Raw genomic sequence first — 13,903 nt, forward strand, 5'->3', positions numbered from 1 at the left:
AGTTGTCTATCTATCTATCAATCTGTAGGTGTGTGTGTTTGTGTGTGTTTGTGTGTGTGGTGTGTGTGTGTGTGTGTGTGTGTGTGTATCTTCCTTTCTCTTATCTCTTAATCATCAAGAAAGAACGAAGATATTTTGGGAGGCGAAAATGTGTATCAACAAGTAAATGAATAAACGCTGAAATTTAAGCTGTAATAATAGAACTGTCAGAGTAAAGAAAATATGAAATTGTCGAAGATAAAATGTATAGTGATACACAAATATTTCGAGCTATAGGAGGGGCGAAACCTCATTATAAAGAAACGTAATGTATAAAAAAGTAGCATATTGACTGCAGGTTTACGCAGTTCAGCATTCAGCTATCTCTGAAGACGCATATATTAGCCGAAACTAAATTATTTAAGATCCCATAGCTGAAGGTTGTAAGTTTCAACTTACGGGAGTAGATATGGTACAAAGCTTCATTAACAACTCAGAAAGATTCAACCGTGTTTTCTGCCAATCGGCATTCTGATAGTGTTGCGTGATAGTTCCACAAGATTGTTGACAAACCTTCAAGAAATCGACAAGCCGTTAATTTATAGGCGACAGTTTCTTGATATTAACTTTATGAGATATCTAAGCAAGACCTAAATATCAAAATTCTAATATTTTAAAACTCAATTGAGAAGTCTGTCAACAAATTATATCGTTACAAATAAAGTGTGCTTTGACTTAGAAATACCGAAATATTTAAAAGTCATACAATACAAACAAGATAATTTCACGTTTAATCCTGTTAGCCAGTTAAGCCGGAGAGAAAATGTTTATCTCGCGCATAAAATCTTGACATCTTCATAGGCGCAGGCGCAACTGTGTGGTAAGAAGTTTGCTTACAAGCCAGTAGGCTCCGGGTTCAGTCTCACTGCGTGGAATCTGGGCAAGTGTCTTCTACTATAGCCTCGGGCCGACCAAGGCCTTGAAGGTGGACTCGGTCATATATATACATGCACATACACACTATATATATATATATATAGGCAAGAAGTTGAACATTTTTTTTTGCCCATGAAACTACATGGACCCTAAGTAAGGCATGTGTAAAATTTGAAGGAAATTGGTTGTGTAGTTCTCAAGTTTTAGGGAAACACACAGACAGACAGACACAACACACACACACACACATTCTCAGTTTTATATATTAAAGATATATGTGTGCGCGTGTGTGTGCTTGTCCCCCACCACCGCTTGACAACCGGTTTGTATGTTTACGTCCCTGTAACTTAGTGGCTCGGGAAAAGAGATCGATAGAGTAAATACCAGGCTTTAAAAAATAAGTCATGGGTCAATTCGTTCGAAAAAAAACTTTCGAGACGGTGCCCCAGCATGGCCGCAGTCAAATGACTGAAACATGTAATAGTTAAAAGGTGCATTTTTATGTGTTATTTTAACAAGTAAATTGTTCCTTTAAAGTTGAACTCGCGATATTTGTCAATAAATTGGCAGCGAATCGCAGGAAAAACGAGTAAAATAAGGAAAAAGTGACGTTTTTGAAGTTAATATATTCTTTTATAGTCTAGGCTCAAGGTGGGTGGGCCAGTCAATTAGATCGATCCCAGTACGCAACTGATACTTAATTTATCGACTCCCCAAAAGGATGAAAGGCAAAGTCGACTTCTCTGGAATTTGAACTCAGAATGTAAAGACAGACGAAATACCTATTTCTTTACTACCCACAAGGGGCTAAACACAGAAGAGACAAACAAGGACAGACAAACGGATTAAGTCATTTATATCGACCCCAGTGCGTAACTGGAACTTATTTAATCGACCCCGAAAGGATGAAAGGCAAAGTCGACCTCGGCGGAATTTGAACTCAGAACGTAACGGCAGACGAAATACCTATTTCTTTACTACTCACAGAGGAGACAAACAAGGACAGACACACGGATTAAGTCGATTACATCGACCCAGTACGTAACTGGCACTTATTTAATCGACCCCGAAAGGATGAAAGGCAAAGTCGACCTCGGCGGAATTTGAACTCAGAACGTAGCGGCAGACGAAATACCGCTAAGCATTTCGCCCGGCGCGCTAACGTTTCTGCCAGCTCGCCACCATTTTTTTGAAGTTTATATAACCGAGTTATAAACCTTTGTTGAATATTTAAATTTCTGTAGCTGAAATCCTCTTTGTTTACCGTAACCAGTGGAAAACTGTGGTATGATTGAATTTGAAATACGTTATTTATCGAAACTTGTGTTAAACTATTCTTTAGACAAATAAGTTTTAAAATAAGTAACATTTCGGTATATTGTAGTATAGTAAAATAACGTAAAATTCAGGAAATTGCATCTTTTCAAAATTTTTCTTGACTATTATACCTATTATATCACATGCTGTTGAAAATTTATCTTACTTAATTGTTCGCATTTTAGACGGTTAAGTTTTACGTTTCTTATCCTTTTTTTTAATCAAATAAATCATATAATCATTAAAAGTATACCAAAGGAGAAATATGTACATTTTATTATCTTTGCATAGTTCTATAAAATATTTGTATAAATTTTTTCCTCCTTTTTTAGTGTGTGTGGTCTATATCACCATAATGTCATAGTTACTAAAATTTAGAATATAGCTCGTAGATCATTTATTTACAAATTATACATGCAATGTCACCGATCTAAAAAAAGATTCTAATCAAATACCCCATCTTTCTTCACTAGTTCCCAGATACAAAATTACACCTTACAGTTAAATTACGAAAATAAATTATTACATTTACTTATTTACTTACGCTGAGTCGATAAAGTACCTGTAAGATTTAACGGTCACTAAAATCGAATGAAATCTTCCAAAATGTGACCTTGTGCCAATTTGAGAAACCAATAGCTATTTAAATATCATACTCAACGTACAATAAATTAGACAACAAGAAACATCTACAACGAGTAGATAGTATGCGCCATTCACTGGTCCAGCATACTCAATATGTATCCTGGACCATGGGCTCTCAGTCTTTGTGCATAGACCTAGTTTGTCCGAGAGTACTTGTTGAACAGTTTTTTTTACTTTTCTCTTTAACTCTTCAGACGAATTACTTTTAGAGGGACAGATATTTACGTTTTTATAATAGCGATTTAAGGGGAGGTCCCATTAATTGAATAATTCTAACCAATCAGTACCCATGAGATCGATTGCATTTTTAACGACGAAGACTTTCGCCTTGCATCTTTTCCTCCGAAATGTCCACATTTCGCCTATGAAATGTAATTTGTCGCCCGTCACGCAGCGAGCAGATTTCGCTGTTCTTCTCAACATAGGTCTCCCTATTTTCTTCCATGTGTCCATATATATTATTGAAATATCGCTTCCAGTATCCAATTGAAGTTTAAAATGTATTCTATTTAGTTTTACGTGTACGAATTTTCTTATTTTGGAGTCGCTTTTTGTTTCTGCTGAGAGTACTCTAGGATTTTTAACGTTTGACCATCGAAATTTTGTTCTACAGTGTAAACTCTTGCGACCAATTCTTTTGCAATAGTAACATTTTTGATTTTTAAATGGAAAGTCTTTTTTGAAATGTATACCCCACATCCAGCATAGATTAGGACGTGGCGCTCTTTTTTTGATTGTACTTTTTTGGTCGGCATATCTGTATTTTTGAGGAATCCTTTTCTTGTATTTTTTCTACATCGTGTTTCAGGTTTACAATCCTTTGGCATTCTTCTGTCACGGACTGTAAGGTTAAAACTTGGTTCGCTGGTTCCAATTTAGAAAGAATTCTTGCTCGAATTTCTGTATCTTCGCTTGCTATAAGGCCTTGTACGAAAATAAGACACTTTAAAATCTCAAATGTAAGTTCTTTAAGTTTAAAACTTTCACATATCCTGTTGACTGTTCCTGCATACCTAATAAAATCATCATTCTCTTTCTTCATTATACTCCAACACTCCATTATTAAATAGAGAGGTTTTATCAACAAATATGTTAGACAGTGATTCTATTGTTTCTTTAAAACAAATTTAATTGTTTTTTGGAGGGCAATACGAAATTACAGTAACGTTCATGGTCTAACGGAGCTAATTTTCGCAATAACAATTTCACCTTTTGTTCGTCCGACTATGATTTGCAATCTTGTTTAAAAATCTCCTTGTACCTTCTGTAGTATGATGCAAAAATTATACCCTCTTCTGGGTTATAACTGAATTCATTAATTGAGTTCGAAGCGCTGTCTGGCGAAAACGAACTTACCTCATTTTTGGACTTCTTTCAATATAGCTCCAATAATTGTTGTAGTTGTAGTTGTTGTTGTAATAGTTGCTTCTGCAACTCCTGTTGCTGCTCTTGTTGTTGCTTTTACAAATGTACTTTGGAAGCTAATAGGTCTTCCACTATTTTTACAATTTGTATCACGAACAAATTGTTAAATAACCTACGTGAGCTTCAAAACCCTCGTCGCCAGGTGTTGTCACGTATTTTGTTACGTACAATAAATTAGATAACTACACAGCAGTAAAAACAATGCAACGAACTAACAAATCTCTTTACGAACTAACAATCAATATTCCTAGTGAACTAATCAACCGACACCTTCCGACTTCACTGCGTACTAACACAAACTTCACTCGACTCCCAACACTGAACTCTTAAAATCACTCGGATCGTAACTGTTTATACTTAACTCGGATCAGTCTATCTCTCGCAAGGGCGCGTCGTAACTCTCATCACAACAATACCGTTGTTAGGTAAGATACTGCAGTTGGTTTTCTTCCGAGATAAAATCTCTTATGGACGTGGTGTGTTAAAAACACAATATATATTAGAGGAAGAGCAATGGCTGGTGAGGACGCCAGATGCCACATATGGTTGCGAGTTCACGTCACTGATAAGATCCAGAAGGCCGAAATGCATCTAACGCTCTTGCTAGCTGTTGAGGGAACGATTATTTTTTTCGTTATATATTGTGTTTTAAATGCAGTACGCCTATAATATAATTTATTTGGGTCGAAAACAGAAGTATATTGCTTGTCAGCAGAGTGTATACGTGCAATACGATACATAGGCGACTATTTAAAAATTTAACGCTGCTTTATCTGCGTACACCAAGTTTTTGAAATCAATATATCTCTTTCAGACAATGTTAAATTAGATCGGGCACAGTTAGAGTAGACAGAAATGGCATTTATTGTAAGACTATAAAGTAACAGCAGGAGAACAATTTTGAAGAAATACTACTTATTTTGGATGAAAGAAGAACAGAATTTATTCATAATTCTATCAGGATATTTTTTTATAGATTTTGTAGTGGTGGTCATCATATAATCATTGGTAATACCCAATAATAGGAACATAGACTGGCAGACTACAGTGCTAAAATGAGAATGACTACTCTAATAATAATGTACGTTTCCATATTTTATTACTTCGAACAGTCGTATATACATATGTACAATGAATTAACAGAATTTTAAAAAAAACATACGTACTGTTGTGTATGTAATAATTTGATAATTTAAAGTTTTCCTGCGCAAAATAGAAATAGTATTTTAGCTAGGTATATGATAATGCGCATAACAAGTGAAAAAGATAAAAACGATATCATGGTACTGTGTGACAGAGTACCGTGTAATGCTCAAAGCTGGAATTCAATATCCCAACTTTTTATAACTTTTAAGCAAAGCTTCTAGAATCTTCGGCAAGACTCTTTAGCGAGTATTTTGCACATCTTTCTTTACTGGTTACACACCATCCGATGCTGATTAGTTGTAATATGTTCACAGCTCTGCATTCAGTCTCACTGCGTGGCACCTTGGGCAAGTGTTTTCTACTATAGCTTCGGCCTGACCAATGCCTTGTGAGTGAATTTAGTGGACGAAAACTGAAAGAAACCAGTCGTGTATATATGTGTATGTATATATATGTATATATATAGACATATGTATATATATAGACATATATATATATATAGACATATATATATATATAGACATATATATATATATAGACATATATATATATATAGACATATATATATATATAGACATATATATATATATAGACATATATATATATATAGACATATATATATATATAGACATATATATATATATAGACATATTATATATATATACATATATATATAGACTATATAATATATATATAGACATATATATATATATATATTATATATATATATATATATAGATATATATATATATAATATATAATATATATATATTATATATATATAGAGAGAGAGAGAGAGAGAGAGAGAGAGAGAGAGAAATTAAATATAAATTACAAAGGGACAAGAACGCAAAAACACACAAGGAGACGACACAAAAAAACAGACGGGTCACTCGAAGCCTCTAATCTTCAGTCTGGAACCGGATCATCTTAGTAATTCGGCTGTTTAATCTCGATATTACTCCGACCCGGTCAGCCCCAAGGAAAATCCAAGCCACAGGCATTGGATTTCTTGGAAAGAGGGTCGAATGTATACGGAACAAAGACAGGATGCCACACGAATATAAATACAAGAAACAAAAATATATATAAAAAACAGAAATAAAAAACACGAAGGTGGACAGTACAAGGACAGGAGCGTCTTACGACTTTAGACAATTTTTAACTTATCTTGGCTGGCGTAAATGAAAAAAGCCTTCAACGGCAAAAACGAAAACAACGTGAGCGTGGCCGCGGTCAGGCCGAAATGACCAGTTTGAACGCGGTCACGTGAGAGCACGGAAGAAAGAGAAAGAAAAAAGAAAGGCAGGGAGCAAGGAATCAAAGAGAGAGGGAAAGAAAGGGACGAAGGCACCAGGGGAGAGAGAGAGAGAGAGAGAGAGAGAGAGAGAGAGGAGAGAGAGAGAGAGAGAAATTAAATATAAATTACAAAGTGGGACAAGAACGCAAAAACACACAAGGAGACGACACAAAAAAACAGACGGGTCACTCGAAGCCTCTAATCTTCAGTCTGGAACCGGATCATCTTAGTAATTTCGGCTGTTTAATCTCGATATTACTCCGACCCGGCCAGCCCCAAGGAAAATCCAAGCCACAGGCATTGGATTTCTTGGAAAGAGGGTCGAATGTATACGGAACAAAGACAGGATGCCACACGAATATAAATACAAGAAACAAAAATATATATAAAAAACAGAAAAAAAAACGAAGGTGGACAGTACAAGGACAGGAGCGTCTTACGACTTTAGACAATTTTTAACTTATCTTGGCTGGCGTAAATGAAAAAAGCCTTCAACGGCAAAAACGAAAACAACGTGAGCGTGGCCGCGGTCAGGCCGAAATGACCAGTTTGAACGCGGTCACGTGAGAGCACGGAAGAAAGAGAAAGAAAAAAGAAAGGCAGGGAGCAAGGAATCAAAGAGAGAGGGAAAGAAAGGGACGAAGGCACCAGGGGAGAGAGAGAGAGAGAGAGAGAGAGAAGGGAGTAATAAGAGAGGGGAGAGGAAACAGGATTGGCACAGCAATAGAAATAACGGTGCAAATAAGGTGGGGGAAGAATCAGAGGCAAGAAAAGAGAAAGACACATACTATAGAGAGAGTGTGTAAATACGTCGTACAAGGCAAGGATGTGTAGTATACATAGGAGATAGGGGTACGTAACGCCGCAATAATATATGTATAGAAATTAAATATAAAATATAAATTACAAAGTGGGACAAGAACGCATATATATATATATAAGTAATTAAGATTCGGTTGGATTAGGTGCTTAAGTTGAAGCACCAAGTCAATCCGGTATTATTCGCACACCTCGAAGTAAGGTGAATAAAATCAAAACTTGAAATAAGTAACAGGATTTCAAGAAGTAATGCAATACAACCGTTTCAAGCGGCTCCATTTAATTGAACAATGCAATCATTAGTCCAATTTAAATACACCGCTATCTTCAGCTGCACAAAAATATGGAACTTCAACAGGCAAGGTACATTAATATAATTTTTCTTAAATATTTTAACAAAGCAAGAAGACGGAAGAAATTCATATTGTCACTATTGTATCAAGAATGGCTACGAAAACAGATTACAATTTCTTAGAATAGCATGGAACATAGTGGGTTGTAATTCATTTCCAATTCATTTATCTCTTTATTATCTACTAAAATCTGAGACTAGAAGAATATGTATATTTAGAATATATAAAAGTGAAGTTGTGTGTCTGTCTCCTACGATTTAGATTCCTAACTACTCCCACATTTTGCGGTGCAGTTTAACCAAAACCGGGTATCTTATAGTCGTGATTCATATCGAGCCCTTCTGGGTATTAGCGCGCGTCTACGATGAGTCTACGATTTAAAAAATAATTTACCATCATTTTTTTCCATTTTAATGCATTTTTTTCGCTATTATATAAGGGAAGTAACTCTCTAAAAATGTCTACGATGAGTCAACGATTTAAAAAAAATTTACCATAATTTTTTTTCCATTTTTAATGCACTTTTTTGCTATTTTTTGGCTATAACTCTCTAAAAATGCTTATATAGTTATTTCCCTTACAAACCCGAGCAACACCGGGCGATACTGCTAGTTTAGAATAAAGAGCAAAAGTGCTATTGGTCATAAATATTGGTCATAAATATTGTCATAGGTACCCCCTTTTCCCATAAGAAAAAAGAACCAAAACTTTAGAAAGAGCCAATTAGATAGAAGTAACTGTCTATAAAAAAGAGGCAGGGTAGGGCTGACTTTAATTCATGATGTTATCACCAGTTAAATGGGCAAAGCACTATGAAACTTAAGATGCTATAATGAGATTTAGGAAAAATATTAGGGGCTCGATGGGAGAAACGTTTATAGGCAATATTATTGTGGAAGCACTCCGTCGGTTACGAGGATTCCGGTTGATCCGATCAACGGAACAGCCTGCTCGTGAAATTAACGTGTAAGTGACTGAGCACTCCACAGACACGTGTACCCTTAACGTAGTTCTCGGGGATATTCAGCGTGACACAGAGAGTGACAAGGCCGGCCCTTTGAAATACAGGTACAACAGAAACAGGAAGTAAGAGAAAGTTGTGGTGAAAGAGTACAGCAGGGATCACCACTATCCCTGCCGGAGCCCCGTGGAGCTTTAGGTGTTTTCGCTCAATAAACACTCACAACGCCCGGTCTGGGAATCGAAACCGCGATCCTACTACCACGAGTCCGCTGCCCTAACCACTGGGCCATTGCGCCTCCTTGGCAATATTATTATGTTGTATGAAAATATGATACTTTTATTTTTATATTCAAGAAAATTATATCATAACCAAAATAGTTAAAAGGTGTGTATATATCAATTTTAAACATTAAAAGGAAGATTACTATTATGTAGAACCAATTTAATACACCTTCTTAAGATAATTAATTAATTATTCGGTGGTCTCTATAAAGACCACTCAAGCCACTTATGGAATATCTGGAAAGATATACATAATGTTTATTGATTGGAAGTAATAAATCAGAAGCGGTATTATAAGGTAATGATAATACAGAGACATGATTAAATATAAATATACTAGAAAAATATGTACTGATATAAGTAGGTGTAATAGTATAAAAATAATGCATACCGATACATATATATATACACGTATATACAGCGACCAGTTCAGTTGTCCGTCTAGACACCATGTGCCATATGGTCAAAATACCACCGTAGTGAAAATAATGACGAAGCGAATATATGTATAAATTTCTATATAAACAAGGATAAGATTGTTATTTTAAATAACGATCAAATCATGTGGCAGCATGGGAAGAAAAACCTTATAGGTTATAATTATTATTTAAGTTATAAATTAGGGTACATAAGAGATACCACCATGCTTGAAATAGCAGTCAAAAACCTGACTCTAAAAACCTTATCCTTATATATATATAGATATACATATTTGGGATAAAGTCATTATAATACCGTAATGGTTAATCTATATTTCAGTATAATTATAAAATAATAATAAGGGCGTTGACACAGCAACGCCTGTACGCTAGAAGTAGATTCCAAATGGTCTTCAAAAAAAATTCAATACTTCATTACTACAAAGCTGTATGCGAGGAAAATGGACAGCATATATATATATATATATATATATAATATATATATATACGACAGCCTCTTTCAGTTTCCATCTCCCAAATCCACTCCACTCACAAGGCTGTGGTCGGCCCGAGGATATAGTAGAAGACACTTGCCTATGGTGCCACGCAGTGGGACTGGAGCCGGAAACGTGTGGTTGAGAAACAGGCTTTTTACCACGCAGCCATTCCTGCTGCTGACAGCAGTTCCTGTGTTTTATATTTTATTTTATTCCAATTGCTATCCAAAACATGTCAGGCCTGATTAAACAGATTTATACTTAAAAAGATTCCTAGCGTGACCATTGCATTTTTTCTTTTCCTTTTTTCTTTATAATTTTTTCGCGCGTATTTTTTTTTTCTGAGTCTGCATTCATCATCCAATGTTTTATTATGGTGTGACTTGATGGGAAATTCAACTGCCTTTACTAGCACCTAATGGTTTGTTTCACGCGCGCGTGCACACACACACAAACACAAACACACACACACACACAAACACACACACACACACACACACATGCGTACACACACACTTACTCACTGACAAACATATACGGATATATATTATATTTTTATATGATTGGAGATTGCGTATGGCATTCCTGATTGAGAGTTAGTTAATGCAGCAGTTCAGAGTGGACATTACACACACACACACACATATATATATATATATATATACATATACGCATATACATACATATACGTACACATATACAGATATATATATAAATATATATATGTATGTATATATATATATATATATATATATATATATACATATATACACATATATATATACATATATATATATATAATGTATGTATGTATGTGTGTATATATATATATACGGCATATTTAACTGGATTTTATATAGGATTGAGGTTATATATAGCAGCTATGATTGCAGTTTAAATATAGTAGTCATGATTAGAGTTTATATATAGGAGAAATAATTGCAGTTTATTTCTAACAACTGCAATTGCAGTTTATATATAGCAGCTGTGACTGGAGTTTATATATGGTTTGTATAATTGTACATCGTATATGACCACTGCGACACTTATGTTCATATATGGCGTATGTGTGTTTATATTAAGCTAGAACTTGTACCCAGTTTGCTAGTTGATAAAAGGATTCGATATTTATATCAGCGATGATTGAGACACGGGGAGAGGAGAGAGAGAGAGAGAGAGAGAGAGAGAGAGAGAGACTGACAGAGGGGAGAGAGAGACAGCAAACAGCATGCCAATAAGCTCGATGTGTGGATGTGTCCAACAGGATGATCTTGTTTTTGTTTTTCGATGTAGTTTTGGGATGTTTACTTCTACAACAGTAGCAGCAGTATGTGTCCTTATTATTTTAATGCTGGGTCTCCAACTGAACCAACCATCACTGATAAACTGGCCTGTTATGAAGATTTGGACGTTTATATCCATGACAACAGCAGCAGTATTGTCCTGGCTATATGCCTTCGCTGCTTGAACTGTGACTCTTCAACTGAACTACCTGATCGTATGCCTTAGTATTACAGAGATATTCCGAAAGGCTATACTGATACATAACATCCGTGGAGGCGCAATGGCCCAGTGGTTAGGGCAGCGGACTCGCGGTCGTAGGATCGCTGTTTCGATTCCCAGACCGGGCGTTGTGAGTGTTTATTGAGCGAAAATACCTAAAGCTCCACGAGGCTCCGGCAGGGATGGTGGTGATCCCGACAGTACTCTTTCACCACAACTTTCTCTCACTCTTACTTCCTGTTTCTGTTGTACCTGTATTTCAAAGGGCCGGCCTTGTCACTCTCTGTGTCACGCTGAATATCCCCGAGAACTACGTTAAGGGTACACGTGTCTGTGGAGTGCTCAGCCACTTACACATTAATTTCACGAGCAGGCTGTTCCGTTGATTCGGATCAACCGGAACCCTCGTCGTCGTAACCGACGGAGTGCTTCCACATAACATCTATTTATTTATCGTGAGGGCGCGTGGCTTAGTGGTTAGGGCATTCGGCTCATGATCGTAAGGTTGTGAGTTCGATTCCCGGCGACGCGTTGTGTCCTTGAGCAAGACACTTTATTTCACGTTGCTCCAGTCCACTCAGCTGGCAAAAATGAGTTGTACTTGTATTTCAAAGGGTCAGCCTTGTCACTCTCTGTGTCACGCTGATTATCCCCGAGAACTACGTTAAGGGTACACGTGTCTGTGGAATGCTCAGCCATTTGCACGTTAATTTCACGAGCAAGCTGTTCCGTTGATCGTATCAGCTGGGACCCTCGTCGTCGTAACCGGCGGAGTCAAGAGAGATTTATTTATCAGTAGTCTTCAACAAAACTTGTCATTTTTCTGGTAACTGGCTCTTGTTGATCATTTCTGGTATGGCAAGTCTATGATCAAAGGCGTGAACGTTCAATGTATCCGTTGCATTTTAGAGAGCAGAGGGTGATTTGAGGAAATATTTGGCTGTTATTTTGAACCAGATCGACGAACCAGGTAGAGATCCTCCACATATTGATTTTCTTTTTTTTTCTCCTCTTTTGTTCCTTTTGTTTTCTTTGTGTTTTGTTGTAAATATTTATTACAATGAAAGTCGATGCGGATCAGTTTCGTTCAGTTTTGATTGCGCTATTCGAAACTTTGATCGCGTCGTTCGGAATTATTTTTCTGGTAACCATGCGATAGTGTTGTTGGTTATAATCTAGTTTAACTGATTTATAATCGGCATAAATCGGATCCTTCCGTTTGAATATTTATAGTTTAATTTATAGAAAAGAACTATAACAAATAACACAAATAACATTAGAAGGGATGCAAACGAACAGAAAAAAAAACTTGTTTGAAACAGCTTCAACTGTTGTGAACTGGTCTATAACTGATTTGAACAAAGTACAACATGTTCAAATCATTCGAAAATCTGTTAATGACATCATGCTGCACGGATAAAGCAAGTAAAAATTAAAACAATCAATTGGAGCCGATTCCAAGTGATATAAATCGAGGAAAACCAGTTTTAAGTGACCAGAACAAAATTTATTATGTTGAAAAAGTGTTGAGAAATTTGTGCGTGACCGGATTGAATTGTAAACATGTCTGCATTTCTCGGTTTAGCAAGTTTAAGATAATTGAGAAATGAGGTGAAAGTGTTCGGAAAGGTTTCAACGAGTTGCGAAAGATCGAGACTATCTTTATAATTAGAATAGATTTTAAAATCTGAATCTTTTATCTCTTACTTACATGCTTCAGTCATTGGAGTACGACCATGTGGAAGGACCGTCATGAAGGTTTAGACGAACAAATCGACCCCTGTAGTTAGTTTCTTTTTCAAGTCTGAAGCGTATTCTTTCGAACCGCTTTTGTTATGGGGACGAAACAAACTGACAACGGTTGTCAAGCGATTGTGGTACACGCACACGCACACACACACACACACACACACACACACACACACATACATGTATATTTATACACGACACGCTTCTTTCAGTTTCCGTCTGTCAGATCTACTTTCAAGACCTTGGTTGATCCGGGGCTATAGTGGAAGACACCCAAGATGCCACTCAGTGGAACTGAACTCTAATCTTCTTACTACTCAGCTACACCGGACAATATTTCATAACATGAAGATAGTGAACTGACTGGCAGTTATATAATCTTAGTTAACCAGGGGTGGCTAATATGAATGCCGTTATGTAGAAAAACACAGAAGCTGCTGTGATGTTGGCCACTAATAGGTGTTTTTATTTTTCACCAATACAGTTCATTTTGGTCCATTTGTGGATGAATATATAATAACGGTGGAGGCGCAATGGCCAAGTGGTTAGGGCAGCGGACTCGCTGTTGTA

This window comes from Octopus sinensis, linkage group LG14 (assembly GCF_006345805.1).
Source record: "Octopus sinensis linkage group LG14, ASM634580v1, whole genome shotgun sequence".
In the NCBI taxonomy this organism is placed as follows: domain Eukaryota; kingdom Metazoa; phylum Mollusca; class Cephalopoda; order Octopoda; family Octopodidae; genus Octopus; species Octopus sinensis.